The 15,141-nt window shown below is 38.8% G+C and overlaps 1 protein-coding gene across 3 annotated transcripts in view; it reads left to right on the top strand.

The window, feature by feature from the left end:
• Positions 1 to 15,141, top strand: part of FHIP1A (FHF complex subunit HOOK interacting protein 1A) — an 82,147-nt gene that overhangs the window by 13,909 nt on the left and 53,097 nt on the right. The window lies entirely within an intron of this gene.

Raw genomic sequence — 15,141 nt, forward strand, 5'->3', positions numbered from 1 at the left:
TTAAATGAAAGATTTCTGCTTTGTCAAAACGGAAAAACAAGGATGATATTCTCAGATTAACTTGTGCTGCTCTTCAATGGTTAGGGAAGCATCAAATTCCTCTGCAAGTATCCTATTGCATGTGTTTAGTAAACGCCAGGGTTGTAGATAAAATGATACTTAAGAAGTTGAGTACTTAATCTGCTATGATTTTCATTGTTGGAGGAAATAAATTGGCTGCTCTGATAGTGTTGCAACCTGTTTTACTAAACGCAGATCGTTAAAATGTATCTGAATCAGGCCTTGTCCAGAAGCTCAGCTAGCAGGGTGTTTGTCCGGCGGAACTGCCTGTTCCCAGCACAGATGGCACTACAACAAAAATTGAACGAGTATCAACTTTTACATGACATTTAATCCATGGCTCCATTACTGTATGTAAGTCGTATTGATTACCAAAGTGATTATTTCTCAATCTGTTGCTGTAGGTAAGAATTCTTTGGACAAGTTTTTATATTAGAATTAATGCAAGTTAATGGCTATTTTTTTTTTTTTTTCTGATAGAAAATAAAAAAAGCAAAGTTAGTTACGCTAATAAGAGGGCAATACAGTACTAATGATAGGAAGATACATGAACTAATATAAGGTTTCTCTTGTTCCTACTCTGTGTTGGTTCGAGTCATTAAAGTAGTTAGTGTTCTGAGTTCTCCCAAGCTGAGCCAGCAATAGGAAAGAAAAGAAAACCCAGTTTCTTTCCTTAAGTGTTTGTGTACTTATTTTAAACCTGTCTGTGATAAAGGTTTTAGTACCAGTTGGGACTGCAATTGATAATGCAATCCAGTAAAATAAAAAGAAAGAAAAGAAAAAAAAAAAAACAAAACCACACACACACACAAGAAACTCTGTTTTTTATCAGTAATCAGAAATGAATGTTAGAGGAGAAGATCCTGCTCTACTTATGAAGGTAATTTTTGAGTGCTTGGGGCTTCACAAAATGTTAATAGAAAAGAGCTCTGACATGACTTAGATCTAATTCTTTCGGAGGGTTCCTACTTGCAGACTACTTAGCATGGCATTTTATCAGCAAATAACGTGCTATAAATGATTTAAGTAGTTCTTATTTCTAATCCTTTCACCCTGTGTTATAGTATGTGGACTTGCTCTCACTGCGCTGCTGAAATTTGTAAAGGATGTGTCTGGCATTTTTGAGATGTGTAAAGGTGTGTGTATTGCTTTAGTAACATGTAAGACACATACTCCTTTGCAGCTTAAGACAAACAGGGAAAAAACTTGTGTATGTATCACATATCAGGGCTGTTCATTGCAGAGTTTCAGGGTGTGTCATAAAGAATGTTTTGTGCAACCATCTTGACTTATTTAACACTACTTGTGTTTTGTGTCTCATTAGGTAAGTACATTATGTACCCTGTAGAGTTACGCTTAGTGCGTAATTATCAAGTTACAACGATAGATAGTAGAGGATGCTGCCAAGAAGAAATAGAAAGTAAGACGAGCTTTGTGTTAGTAGTGACAGATGTGTTGTTTTTGATGTTGTTTGTTTTATCTCAACAGGACGAAATTAAAATAACGAAGAGTTGTTTTTCCATAGTGGAGTTTGTACTTGATAGCAGCCCTACCAAATGAAACAGAGTTGATGACAATTCTGAATTAAGCAGATTTGGAAAGTTCACAGCAGCCCTAAGGGAATTCTGAATAAGAGAGGTTTGCTAAGTTCAGAGCTAGAAATGAGGAGGTTTTAATGATAGTTTAAAAAAAACCCAACAAGTGGGGGTGGGAACAGGGCTGAAGGGCCAATGGTGTTTTTCATCATGATGATGAGCATTATAAGCATAGTGATTTTATGTTTATGCTGGGGTAAGAACCAGCATTGTGATGGAAAGTTATGCAGAAAGTCATATTATAACAGAATAGAAAAATCTTTTAGAATCAGATTCTCAGTTACCAGGATGTTTTCCCTCGAATTACTGTTCCTTGCTTCCTTTAATTTTATTTTTTTCTAAGTGTGGATTGATTAAGTTGATTCTAATTGTACATTACTATTTCTAAATATAAATATTGATATATAAATAGAGGAAAGAGAGGAGAAAGAGTTGTTAATACACATGCTTACGAGATTTCATTGAATTGGAAGGGTAAATGTAAACTTGTTTATTAGATTTTGGTTTTGTCTATACAGTTCAAGAATCTGAACAGACTGACTAGAAAAACAGCAGAGGAGCTTTCTGTAGCTGTTGTCAGACCTGTTGCTCATTAACCAGGTGAACACTGCGTTCAGGGCATTTGTTCTGTGTGTGGCAGTGAGGGGCCAGGGAGGGTTTTCAGGTTGAACTGTCCTTAAGTGGAGGTTGATGGGCTTATAACACTCAAAAGAAGGAGCAGAAGTCTGCTGGAAGTTTTGCTGCATGAGCACAAAAGCTGAGTTTCTCAACAGCTGTGTCTCAGGAGTGCTCTTCTGACCTGAAACTGGAGAGGAGAGCCTGTCTTGCATGCAATTTGGCACATTTTCCTGTTGGTCAGGTTGGGGTCCCACCCAAACCTGCACTGATACCTGTGGCTGAGAACTCAGCATCTGTACTGGCTGGGTCAAAAATCAATTTAGCACAGTGGTATCTCCAGTGGCAGATGCCTGAGGGGGAATATAGGAATAGTGCAAGCGTATGGCAGTATCTCTAGCCATGTGCTTATTCAGTCAAAAGCAATATTCTTTCTGTTCTGTATGTTCTGCTTTTTTTCCCTTTCACAAATGTGACTTCTAGAGTTTAGAAATCATGTAATCATAGGGTGCCTTCTGTGGCCAGTAGAACAAGTGTTAACACTTATGTCACAAATTAACACTTGTGTGGGAACAGAGGCACCAAAAGGAGATATCCAGAGGGGGTAGAATGCGGGATCCAAGTTGCAGGCATTTACATCATGTGTCATGTACTCCTTTTTAATTTTTAAAGGACACAGTACCTCTGTGTTAGTTTATGTTTCAGGGCTGTGAATATACCTTGTCATTTATGTCATTGGATTCTGGAGTAGTTTTAAAATTCTGGTTTGTTAGAAATAGAATTGGCATCATGAAAAACTAGGTTAAGCTTAACCTTAAGCATAACAGTGGGCTTTTACAAGCATTTTTTTGTGGTCTTAATTACATATTGAGTATTGTAAACTTTACATCAAATATCGTTATTATTTAAGTCTTCTAAAACAGAGACTTGAGTGCTAAGTATAGCACAGAATGCAGCTAACCTGGAACAATTCTGAAACTTTGACCCGAAGTCTATGTTCTCACAGGTAAAATTATGGCAGCTCATTGACTTGGGGTTTTACTTTACTGACGTCTGAATTTATGTTGTAGGAATGCATAAATGTTTAGTTTCAGCACGGAGCAGTTGGTGTTCATCAGTTTAATCACTGTACAATTAGAATTTGATTACTTTCTGACGTTCTGATCCTTCAGATAGAGAAAAGGATACGAGTTAATACTGGTTGCTTGCAATAGCATTTCCTTCACTTTGCAGGGGTTCTTCACACCTAGCACCTACTCTCATGCACTGAGACAACCTATAACAAATTAAAATGATTTAAAGAAATCTCTAAGCACCGATGTTTAATCACTCTTAGCTTTGCTGGTTGTTTTCAAGACCTAGTAAGCTTTGATAATGGAGTTTGTTCTCCCTGTGTGCTGAAATTGTACGGCTAATCAGTAAAATGTTGTAAATTCTCAAGTGGCCTATGCAGGATAAACTTTCTGTATGCCAGCAATCTAGCAGCAGAGTATTGTTGTTGTAGGATGTAATGAAAAGGAGCATTCATTTTAGCCATGTGAACCAGTTGCTGAGGTGTACCCTTGAGCAACCAGCTGCAACAAAGGAAATGAATCTTTTAAAAAGGCTGCGCTAATGATGCTTTTCCTTGTGAATTCAGTTACTTTAAAATTTCTCCTTGAGTACATCTGTAAAGATCTCATTACTTATCTCCTCATTTAAGCAAAACTCTTAACATTCTGACAATTACCAGATTCTGAGGGTGACACTCATGAGTAAGTAGGTTGCAGTACAATGCTAGGAAAAATATGTGGGCTGGTATTTCACTGCTTTGGAAACGCCATTGTATCTTCTGTGGATGTAACAGAATATTGAAAATCTAGAACTTGATTAATTTTGTGAAGAGGATTATAAATTGTGATAGCAGATGACTGGACTTGATAACAGTGGAGATCTTTCAGTTCTAAGCCTCATGAAGATCATGATGTGGAGAAAGCTTTCAAAAGCCAAAATAATTGAAATTTCTTTCCAGAACAGAAGTAGATCTTAGAATGAGACTCCATTGAAGAAATCCTTTGATAAAACCTTGGAAGAGTGAATGTGTGGGAAGTAGCTGCAGTCAAAGACATAATATGCTGCATTTTAAGTGAGATAAACAAGGATGAGGGTAGTGATGAAGTGCTTGTGCAGAGTAAGCTCATTGCCTGGAGCAGTGTGCCCAACAGCAGTTGATCTGGGAGGTGAAGCTGCTACTGCACTGGGTTGCCTTCTTAAAAGAAACAAGAAAAACTGGTCTGGTGCTTATGAAAAGCAAGACAGCAGGTGAAGCTGTATTATGAATGACCTTGTTCAGAACTTCTCCATTTTCCTGAAACTGGGGAGAAAACAGAAACCAATAAAAACTAACAACAAACCCTGAGCGCTTACTGATCCTTTTATTAATGAACGTTGTTTTTCTGTTTGCACAATTATCTTGTAAGCATGTATTCCAGAAAATTTCCTCAAGTGGTAGATGGAAGTTCCTTTTTTTTTTCTGTCTTCTTCTGAAAGGTGAACAGAGGAAATAACGTAAATGCTTCTGTTCTATGTTTGTAATTGTTTTTAATTTTTGTCTAAAATATTTTATATTTTATAATTATTTATATAATTTATATTTTATATAAAATATTTTATAACATACTACTAATAATAAAAGAATTGAGCTTGTACATTCTCTTATAGCACGTTTCTTTTACCATATTGCTGTTAGCTTCCCAAATAAGTTCTTCAGTGTTCTGAAACAATGTGGTCTTCGGACCTAATCAGCTGGTGTCTTCATGTGACAGCTTTCTAGCAACATGTTCCAGAATCAAGAACTTGGGAAGCAGTTCTCCTTGTACTTTCTCTCTGGTGTAAAATACAGTCTTTGGACTGGCTCTAGACCAGAAGTGAAGAGACCTGATGTCAAGGTAATTGATATTGTTCTGCTATGTTTCTGTCTGCTTAGACAATACCTGTAGTCGTTCTGCCTTATAGCAGAGGTGTGATGTATGGACTGGTGCTTTGCTGTTCAAAATAGAATAAGTCAAACAGCTGTGCAAGCAGTATTAGATAATTTTGTAACTAATAGTCTTGTTAGCTTTTAATCTGTCGTGGAGCAACAGCAACATCAATTAGCCTTTACAACTGGTGTATTCAGATATGATGACAGTGTGTGGCATGAGGAAAGTCGATCACTTGTGGATTGAAGCTGATTGTGCTGACTAGTCTCTTCCTTTGCCGCCTTGACAGAGCCACAGCCACATTGCTGGCTTTCCTGGGGATTGTGTCCAACCACTCTGGACCTTCTGGCAAAGCAATTCCCAGTGCAGGCCAGGAGGGATGCAGCGACAGCTCTGTGTTGTTGCAGCAAGAGCATTTTGCTGGTTTATGGCCAACATGTTGTCTGCCAGGTCCCTGCATCTTCTGCCAAGCTGCTTTCCAGCTGGTTTGTCCCCAGCATGTATGTTTCGGTGCCTGGGGTTGTTCCTCCCAGGTGCAGGGCTTTGCATATTAAACATCGTGAGAATCCTCTCTGTTCATTCCTTCCGCCTTCTGAGGTCTCTGAAGAGTAATACAGCTATCTAATCTATCAGCTACTCCTCCCATCTCTGTAATGTCTGCAAACTGTAATGGGAGTGCACTCTGGTGCTGTACTTGTTAATGAAGATGTTGAACAGTTTTGGCCTCCAGCTGAAATCTTGTTTTATCTCGTAAAATTAAAATTCAGTTCTGTCAACGACTAATTTCTGAGCACCACCTGTGATTCCCCCCATCCCTTTTTAGTCGCTGCCTTCTTAAAGATGTTCTGAAACTCAGCAAAGTAAACTTTAGTGTAGGAAATAGATAGAATACAGTAGTGTCATCAAACCTCATGTAGGGCCTGCTGTTGAGTTCTGTGCAATTTACTATTAAGGTGCTTGGTGAGGAGTGGAAAGCAGATATCAGCAACTCAGTCCAGAGTTAAGAGGAGTCATCTATAAATCTGCTGTCAAAGTAACCGCACAGTTGCTTCTAATTATTTAGCCCATGCTTAGGGGTAGTGGAGAAGTCTTCCTGTTAAACTACAGAATGTGTACATTGTAATGTTGTTGTTGTTTATTTTTATTTTTTAAATTTTAATATGCCATCTTTCCTGAACCTCTTAATAGAGTGCTATAGTAATGAACAAAAGCAATATGCATCTTACAGTGTAGAATAAAAGTCTTAAAATTATCTGTGAGAGACAGCAGCTGGAGTGTTGATTCCTACTTGCATAGCTCAGGAGTGAGATGATACCACAGTGTGAGCAGAGGCTGCAAAGTCAGGATGTGAGTTGTGCAAATGACCAGGTGGTGACTTCAGAGCCCTCAAATTGCTGCCCAGGTGGATGCTGGGTGTTTCTTACAAAAAGTAGCTAGATTTATGTTCTTCCAATTATTTATTTAATAGCAGTGTGCACATTTCCTTTTTCCTAAATTCTGTAAACAAGCATCAATTACAGGCCCAGGTGTTAAGGCAATTTTGGAAGACATCTTTTATGTAAGTGTGGAGAGCAGTGGTTAGGTAAATGCACATCTGTTGTGGTTGAATTTGTGATTTACCTCAAGTCTGACTCAGCATCCTCTCCCAGCCCTGATTCTTGCGCATTTAGTAGCAGAAGGGTGTTCACAGAAAAACAATCTGTGCCTGGGGATGTCTGTTGTCACATGGATAACTATTTTCTTGCTCGTATGCTTTCATTTTTTACTCTATGTACTCTTAAAAGTGGCTTGTACTCCCGAATCTGTCATTATTTCTAATTTATCACTATTCTATTGCCATTCATCTATCATCATCTGTTTCCATGATGCATGGTATACAGACATGATAAAAAGGTTGGAAATGTATCTTGGCTTGTAGAAAGATGGAATTTTGTTTCTAGTCCAATGAAAGCAACTTCTGGTGTATTGCACTTACTCTGACATTTCTTTGTAATTCAGTTACGTATAGTAACGGGTGCTTCTTATGTTCACTTCCTATAATTTATTTATTTAGCTTACATGTCTGTTATAAGACATTGCTCACAACACATCCATTCTCTACCTGGGTTTCAAGGACTTGCCCACTTTTGTTAAACTGGTCACACAGGTCTGACTTGTGGGTGATAGAAAATGAGAGGTAAAATGAAATGGCTGTGGAGATTTTAGAACATAACTTCTGCTAAATAATTCCCCAAAGAAGTTATGCAGTTACTTCAAGTGAAAAATTAACAAGCTGCAGTGCTTTGCATTTTAATAATGCATAGGAAGGTGAACCTGTACTTTTTCACCCCGTTCTCTCATATTTTTGTGCTTAAAAATTAAGGAAATAAATGGCATAAGATTTATTTAATACATTTGTTATTGTTCCATTATTACAAGATACTTCTGTCTGAAACTGTCATATTTATGTACAAGTTGTAGACTCTTTGTATAAGATGCTTGTAGGATTTGAACAAAAAATTAGAAACACCTGTTCAGTAAATCTGCTTCCATATTATTAATTCATGTGTGCAGCAGCTTGACTCTGAACAGCAAAATGTATTGGGTTCTCTGTGTACTGCATTGTATAAACACGGGTAGTGGTGGTAGGTTATTGCTGCTTTTTGGTAGGCTGTTTTTTTTTTAAACACTACTGCACAGTATAGAATAGGTTGATTAATGGTTTGGTCAGTGCAGATCAGAGCAATCGATCTTTTTGCCATCTATAGTGGAATGATGTATTTAATTATCTTTAAAAAAAAAAAGTAAATAAAAACCATCCTTTTTTTTTTCCTTGGGTTCTGCTGTTTCCATCTCCTGCCCATTTCTGCTTTTCTGATGAACCAAGTGCTGTTCTGCAGGAATGATACTCAGTGGAATTGGGTGGAAAAAAACTGCGATTACTTCTGCCTGGACTAGTCTTTCAAGCACCTCTTTTACTTTAACCAATCTCTATTATCCCGTTTTATTTCTATAATTCACATCTTCCATTGAGCAAGATGGCAGGTTATCTGCAGCACATTAGTTGACATCAAATGACTGCACAAATACAAGCGTTATTCTAGACATAGAGGAATTGCTGTAAGAAAACTGTCCTGATCATTTTTGTAGTTAGTTTTGAAAGAGTGGGAGGAATGCATAGACACAACTTAAGCATGACTCAGCTGTGTGTAGGGTATGTCAGCAGCAGTCTCACTGCTTAGTGAGTCAGGGCAGGAAGTCTGGCAGTTGGAGAACGTGCCAAAGACACCTCACTGTGGGGGTGGGATGGAAGGGAAGAGGGCATAGTTCATTGCCCTGGGGCGTTGTTGTGGTGCACAATGTGGGAAGACGCTTTCTTCCTTTTAAATACCTGGCCTTGAGTTAAAACTGCAGGTTTTGCTCTTCCTCTTCAGCTTTTTTGCTGTGTTTAAAAGCAGCTGCCACTTTGATAGCATGGCTCAGCTGATAGTTATCTATAAAAGGTTGCCTCTGTTCCCATGCCATTGGTGGAAGAGAGTGGAATGTGAAGGAGGAGTTTTTCTTGGGTAATAAAAATAGAAATAGCTCTCACATCCCAGTGTAACTGCAGATTCTTTGCATTGGTTGTTTCAAGTGGACTTTGGTGATTCATCTGATCACTTAGGATGTTCTTGTAAGTAACATTTAGTCAGGTACTGCAACACCTGGAAAGCAAACATGATTCTCTGTATCAGCTCTTGGCTCTTGTCCGAAGTGATTCTTCAGCAAAGTGTTCTGCCTAACTAAAGTTTTGTTGCTGTCACTTAAAATTAAGCAGTTGGAAGGCCGAGACATGGAAAAGGTTGAGAAACTCAAGTTTTGTTTTTTATTCTGCCCTTTGACTCTCTCTTCACTACAGTGCTTAAGGTCTCTGAAGCTCCCCTTCAAGGACCTATTTCAGTCTACTTGGGCTTTGCAGTGGGTGAGAGCAAGTCTCTAATCAGAATAATGTATGAGAAAGGAACATAATGCACCGCAGGATTCTTGAATATGCTAGAAGTGAAAACACTGATGTAATATACTGTTCTTACAGTCAGTGTTAACAAAGCACCATTGAGGTAGTAACTGCAGTACTAGAAATTGGATGTGCTGCTGTTGCCTTAAATGCCAATTATGCCATTGTCAGCTGGGCTACTTTCTGCTTGTTAACCTTATTATGTGTAACTGCTTTAGAGCTGCCACTCCTGTGCTTCCTTTAAAACAGGTTTTAAATTTAACTGAGACAGAGAAATAGTGTAGTTTTACCTTTTTTGTTTTTTTTTTTCCTCAGGGTACTTTCTATGCTTACCAAAGGTGTTGTACTCAGCACACGTGCACACATGTGGGCATATACATCTGTAGTAGAGGATGACTCAGTAATACACTATAGGCCTAAATTTGCCTTGCTGATATCTAGAAATCAGAATTGGTAGCAAACAAGAATTTTTAGTTGCCCAGCTTAATGGGGATGTGCATGACAGGTCTGTTTGCAATCTGTATGCAAAATCCTTTATAGTGAATTAAATATGGTTGTGTACACAGAGGAAAAAAAAAAATCCTGTTTTGAGTTGTCTTTTATACATAAAAGTATTTAATCTTTAAATCTTTAAATTTAATCTCAAATCTTCTTTTAAAGATAAATAATACCAAGATTTCATGCTTTGCTTTTTTTCTGAACCTGTAACTGGGTGTACAGCTTTAGGGATTTTATGCAGTTGTTTTCTTTGGTCACTGAAAAAGCCTAAAAGAAATCTTGCTTATTATGCAGCTTGCTTCATGTTTGGTCACATAATTTCAGGATTTGTACAGTGCAAATTTTGTGTATAATATGTGTTGAACATAAAAAAATGTAAAGTCAACTCACAGTTATGTGTAGCCAGATGATCTGTGCTGTGGACTATTTATGCTGTAGGTCCAAAAATAACTGAGGTGTGCTAGAGGTAGTGCGGCATGGCTCAGCACTGCAGAAAATCCTGCTTTAATGTTTCCAGTGTCAGTTTGTGTCTGGTAATAGTACAAGCCATTCTGCGTGAAACAGAGCCAAAATGAATGAACAGTTGCTGTCTCTGTATGCAGCCACCTTGTACATGTGTTCCTGGAAGGGAAAGGAAGCACTGGGAGGTTCCGTGCTGAGATGGCTGTTCTGCCTGAAGTTAGCTCAACATCCTCTGTTGTCACTGGTAGCCCTCATTCTGCTGGATCTGAGCTGGTGTGCTGTAAAGCTGCTCCATCACACTTGATTAAATGATTTGAAATAAGAAAAGCAGGCTCTTGTTATTAAGCAGTATTCTCGCTGGAGAGCAGTGTGGCCCAAACTCTGCAATATTTCAAGAAGCTGTTCTCTCAAGATGAATTTCTGTGTGAGTCTCTGTTACAGTAATACTGTTTTGAGGTTGCCTATGATTATTGCCAGTACTATAAAAATGTCTGTAAGGAAGACTTACTCAGTGCCTCTTCCACGCAAGTGAGTAATAATACAGGCATGAGGGCGGAGAAGGGTGTATGCCAGACTTATTTTCCATTAAAAATATAGTAGAGGAAATTATTCAAAGCTTTCTCTTGCATTGAAATTCTTTAAGTGGAGTCTGTGAAGAATTAAAAGGATCTGGAGAATGGGAACTGGTTAGAGCTGGGCTGGGTTAGGTTTGTACCTAGGTCTTCCTTTTGAGTTCAAAGAGGGATGTGAATACACGTGACTTGTGCCCAACAGCAAAAAGGGCTTACAGTAGCCAGAAGTCAGGACAAAGTCCATCTGGCCACAAGAGTTGGTCAACCCAATCTGTCCCTTCATATTCCTCACCTGTCACTGATTCTGCTGTTGCATGTGATTAGGAAGAATATTGAGAGTGTGGAAGTTACTTTAACTTAGGTTAAGGACAGCAACCGGCACAAAACCACTCAGATCCCTGCCATCATCTGCCACCTGGAGTACATGGTAGGCTGTAACCCAGAATATTGCTCCTCTCTTCTACTGGTAAATATATTGACTGTTGAAGACTACAGATTTCTGTGTGAGTGTTATAGTTACTGTTGCTGAATATTTCATGTGCATTCCTTTTTGTAATCCCGCACCATAGAATGCTGATTTGGGAATGGAGAATGCATGTTAAATTAATCAAATAATTATTAAAAAAATATAATGCAGGAAACGGTACATTTTGTTTTGGCCAGAGCACATCTCATAGGTGGGATTATGTTTTGCCCCACTTTGCAGGGGAAAGAGGATGTGGGTGTGCTTTTTAATGAAGTATTTCAGGACATGTTATTCTGCTACAGGGTATAGCCTTCTTGCTTCTCTGTATTTTCTTCTGTACTTACACTGTTGATGTTTTCATGGCCACAGATATGGCAGTCTAACATTCAGTTTTTCAACGCCTACTCTGCTGTTAATGACTGTGATCATTTACACAGCGTCACCATAGTATTGGCACGCTAAATAATTTAGTGAGCTGTGGCAGGTAGATAGCTCTATGGTGTCTGTGTTACTATGGCAATATATTTGCTTAATGTAAATATTAGTCATTTTGACCATATGAATCTCAGCTTCTGACATTATTAGCTGTATTTGGGGGGTAGGAATCTGTGTATCTGGAAGGAAGCTTGTTCTGGAAATAGTAATAGTTTAAAGATTATTTTCTTTTTTTTCATAATTCAGTCTGTTCTCTGACTGAACTACATCATCTATTGACTGTAATGAACAGAGCAGAACATTTCTCCCATTTCTTTATAATAGAGCTGTATTACAACCATGATCAAGAAATATATAACTGTATTCTGATTTCCTAAAAATTCAGCTAACTGAAATGAACAGAAATAGGATCTTGAGGTTCATTAAGTTTGCTTTTGGTCACAGGGTCACAGCAGTTCTAGGAACACAAGAGCTTAAAATCAGACGTGGAAGGAGAATTACCTGGGGTGCTGGATCTAATGCTGTGGCTTGAAAACAAAGCTAGGCACGAAGGGCTCTTCTGTTACCTGTATTGTGTACTCTCAGATGTAGAATTACTCAATAGATCCTCATTTGGTAGAAAATTGATGTAAGTGGTATGTTAATGAAGTTTGTATTTCTTAAATGGTAATGCACATGGTTGTCTTGTCCTATTTTGTGGATGATTTCCAGAGAAACATAACTACCTTCTGCAAAGTCTTGTCGTGAAGGCCAATTCATTCTTGATTCTATGAATTACTCTGTAATGATCTGCCAGCACTTTTAAGGCAATAAATAAGAGTGATTATATAAAAATAAAAATAAATCATTCTACTAATGTATTTTTGTTTCATTTTTATCTTTTGTGTTTTATTCTGTATAATATAGGCACACAGTTTGTTACATGGCAGTCTATATAAGACTTCCATCACTTCAAACCACGGATATTAAATGATAAATGAATATAAGCCTGTAATAGTCATAATACTGTATGTACTGTTTTTGAAGAGTATTTGATCAGTGTTGAAAGGAAGAGTTGGCTTGAGTGCACTCACCCCATGTTTAAAATTTTGTGTATGTAAATATATGTAAATAAATAAATGTATATGTATTTGTATATTTATATATATATGCTTTAGATGCTCTGCTGTTTATAGATGCAGGAAAATATTGAAGCATTTAGATTCAGTATACCTACTAAGTATTAGCACAGTTGAAAGAATAATTGGAGCAGCTTCTCTGATTATTCTTTCAGTAAACAAACCATAGTCATGAAATGGCTTGGGAAAAGCCACGTCTACTGTAATGTGTGGAAAGAAAAGGACTGCAGAGCCTTTTTCTCCCTTGTGGGAAAATAACTGTGTAGAGAGGAAAGAAATCTTGTGGGATTGATTACTCTGACAGGATTTTCTGTTAGAGAAAGAAGCTTGAAGATTCTGCATTTCAATGGACAAAGGAAAGGCAACTGATGTCATCTGCCTGGACTTGTGGAAGGCCTTTGACATGGCCCTGCACTGCATCCTTATCTCTAAACTGGAGAGAGAGGGATTTGAAGGCTGGACTATTAGGTGGATAAAGAATTGATTGGATGATTGTAGCCAAAGGCTTGTTATCAACAGCTCTATGTCCAGCTGGAGGCCGGTCACAAGTGGTGTTGCCAAGGGGTCCATCTTGGGACCAATGCTCTTCAACATCTTTATCAGTGACTTGGGCAGTGGGATTGAGTGTACCCTCAGCGGGTTTGCTGATGACACCAAGCTGAGTTGTGCAATTGACACAATAGAAGAGAGGGATACCATCCAGAAGGATCTGGACATGCTTGGAAACTGGGAACAGGAGAACCTAATGAGGTTTAATAAGGCCGAATGCAAGGTACTGCACATGGATAGAGACAATCCCAGATCTGAGTGCAGACTGAGAGAAGAGCAAATCGAGAGCAGCCTTACAAGGAAGGGCTTGGGGATCCTGGTCAACAAAAGATGGATGTGAGCCAGCAGTATGTTCTTGCAGCTCAGAAGTCCAACTGTGTCCTGGGCTTCATCCAAAGAGAGGCGGCCAGCAGGAAAAGGGAGGGGATTGTCCTTCTCTACCCTGCCCTTGCAAGGCCCCATCTGGAGTACTGCATCCAAGCTTGGGGTCCTCAGTACAGGAAGGATATGGAGCTATTGGAGTAGGTCCAGAGGAGGGTCATGAAGGTGCTTATAGGGCTGGAGTGTCTCAAATGAAGATAGGTTGAGGGAGTTATGCTTGTTCAGCTTGGATAAGAGAAGGTTCAAGGAAAGCCTCACCATGGCATTCCAGTTCTTCGAGGGAGCTTACAAGAAGGAGGGGGACTGAATTTTGATATAGTCTGATAGTGATAGAACAAGGGGGAATGATTTTAATCCAAAAGATGGGAGATTTAGGTTAGATGTTAAGAAGAAATTTTTTATTCAGAAGTTGCTGGAGCAGGTTGCTTAGAGAGCAATTGTGGATGCTCTGTCTCTGGAGGCATTCAAGACCAGGTTGGATGGGATCCCTGGCAGCCTGATGTAAGTGGCTAGCAATCCTGTCCATGGCAAAGAGGCTGAAACTTGATGATCTTTAAGGCCCCATTCAACCTAATCCATTCTATGATTGATTCTATGATTTCCAAAGAGGTGATTATCTATTCTTGAGCCATGTTGCTGGGAAGGGTCCTCTGGGCACCCAGCACTCATTCCTGAGTGCCTTTACTGATGCTGGGCTTCAGGACATACTCATACTGCCAGCAGCTGGAAAAGGCTGTTAGAGCTCCCCTGGCTTGGCTGTTATGTGGCACCATAGCTGTTCTGACTTGTTGGAAGGAAACATTCCTGTGGATGGGGAAAGCTTACCCAGAAGTGGCCTGTTCTCATCTTTTGAGCCTGGCTATACCAGAAACTTGAATACACATTGGTATTTACTTGTGAATTCCTATCAGCAGAGATGCAGAGGAATGCTTTATATCATGCCATGTTCCTAGTCTTGTATTTCTGAGCTACACTGCATTTCTTTGCTTGTACTGCTGAAATATGGCATGCTTGTACTTTAAAGCAAGGCTGAGGAAAATGGAATGGATGGTATTAAAAGTTGTGTGTTTAAAACAGCTGAAAAATTGAAAGGAACAAAAGCATGTTCCAAAAAGCAGTTGCATTTAAGTCTTCACATATGATTTGCTGAGCTAATTTCTTTTATTGTCACACTGTTAAATGCCTTTTCACTTTTGTCTACAGAAGTAAAAATTCTGATAGTTCTACCGTGCCTTTTGTGAGCAGAATGAATATTTGCTTTTATATATTACCTTACGAATAAGATATGGAGCTGTTCAATCTGCAGCATTCTTATTCTTCTTATTCCTTTGTTATCATTCTTTCTGCACGTTTTACTTTGAGAAGATAATGATGGCTTCTTGTGTAAAGAATGTTGCTCACGTTCTTGGTTTAGGATGAGGGGTCTGTGCTTCTTAATCGCGTCCTTTTGAACTGAC

This window comes from Coturnix japonica, chromosome 4 (assembly GCF_054131305.1).
Source record: "Coturnix japonica strain WE chromosome 4, WE-NBRP24, whole genome shotgun sequence".
NCBI lineage: Eukaryota > Metazoa > Chordata > Aves > Galliformes > Phasianidae > Coturnix > Coturnix japonica.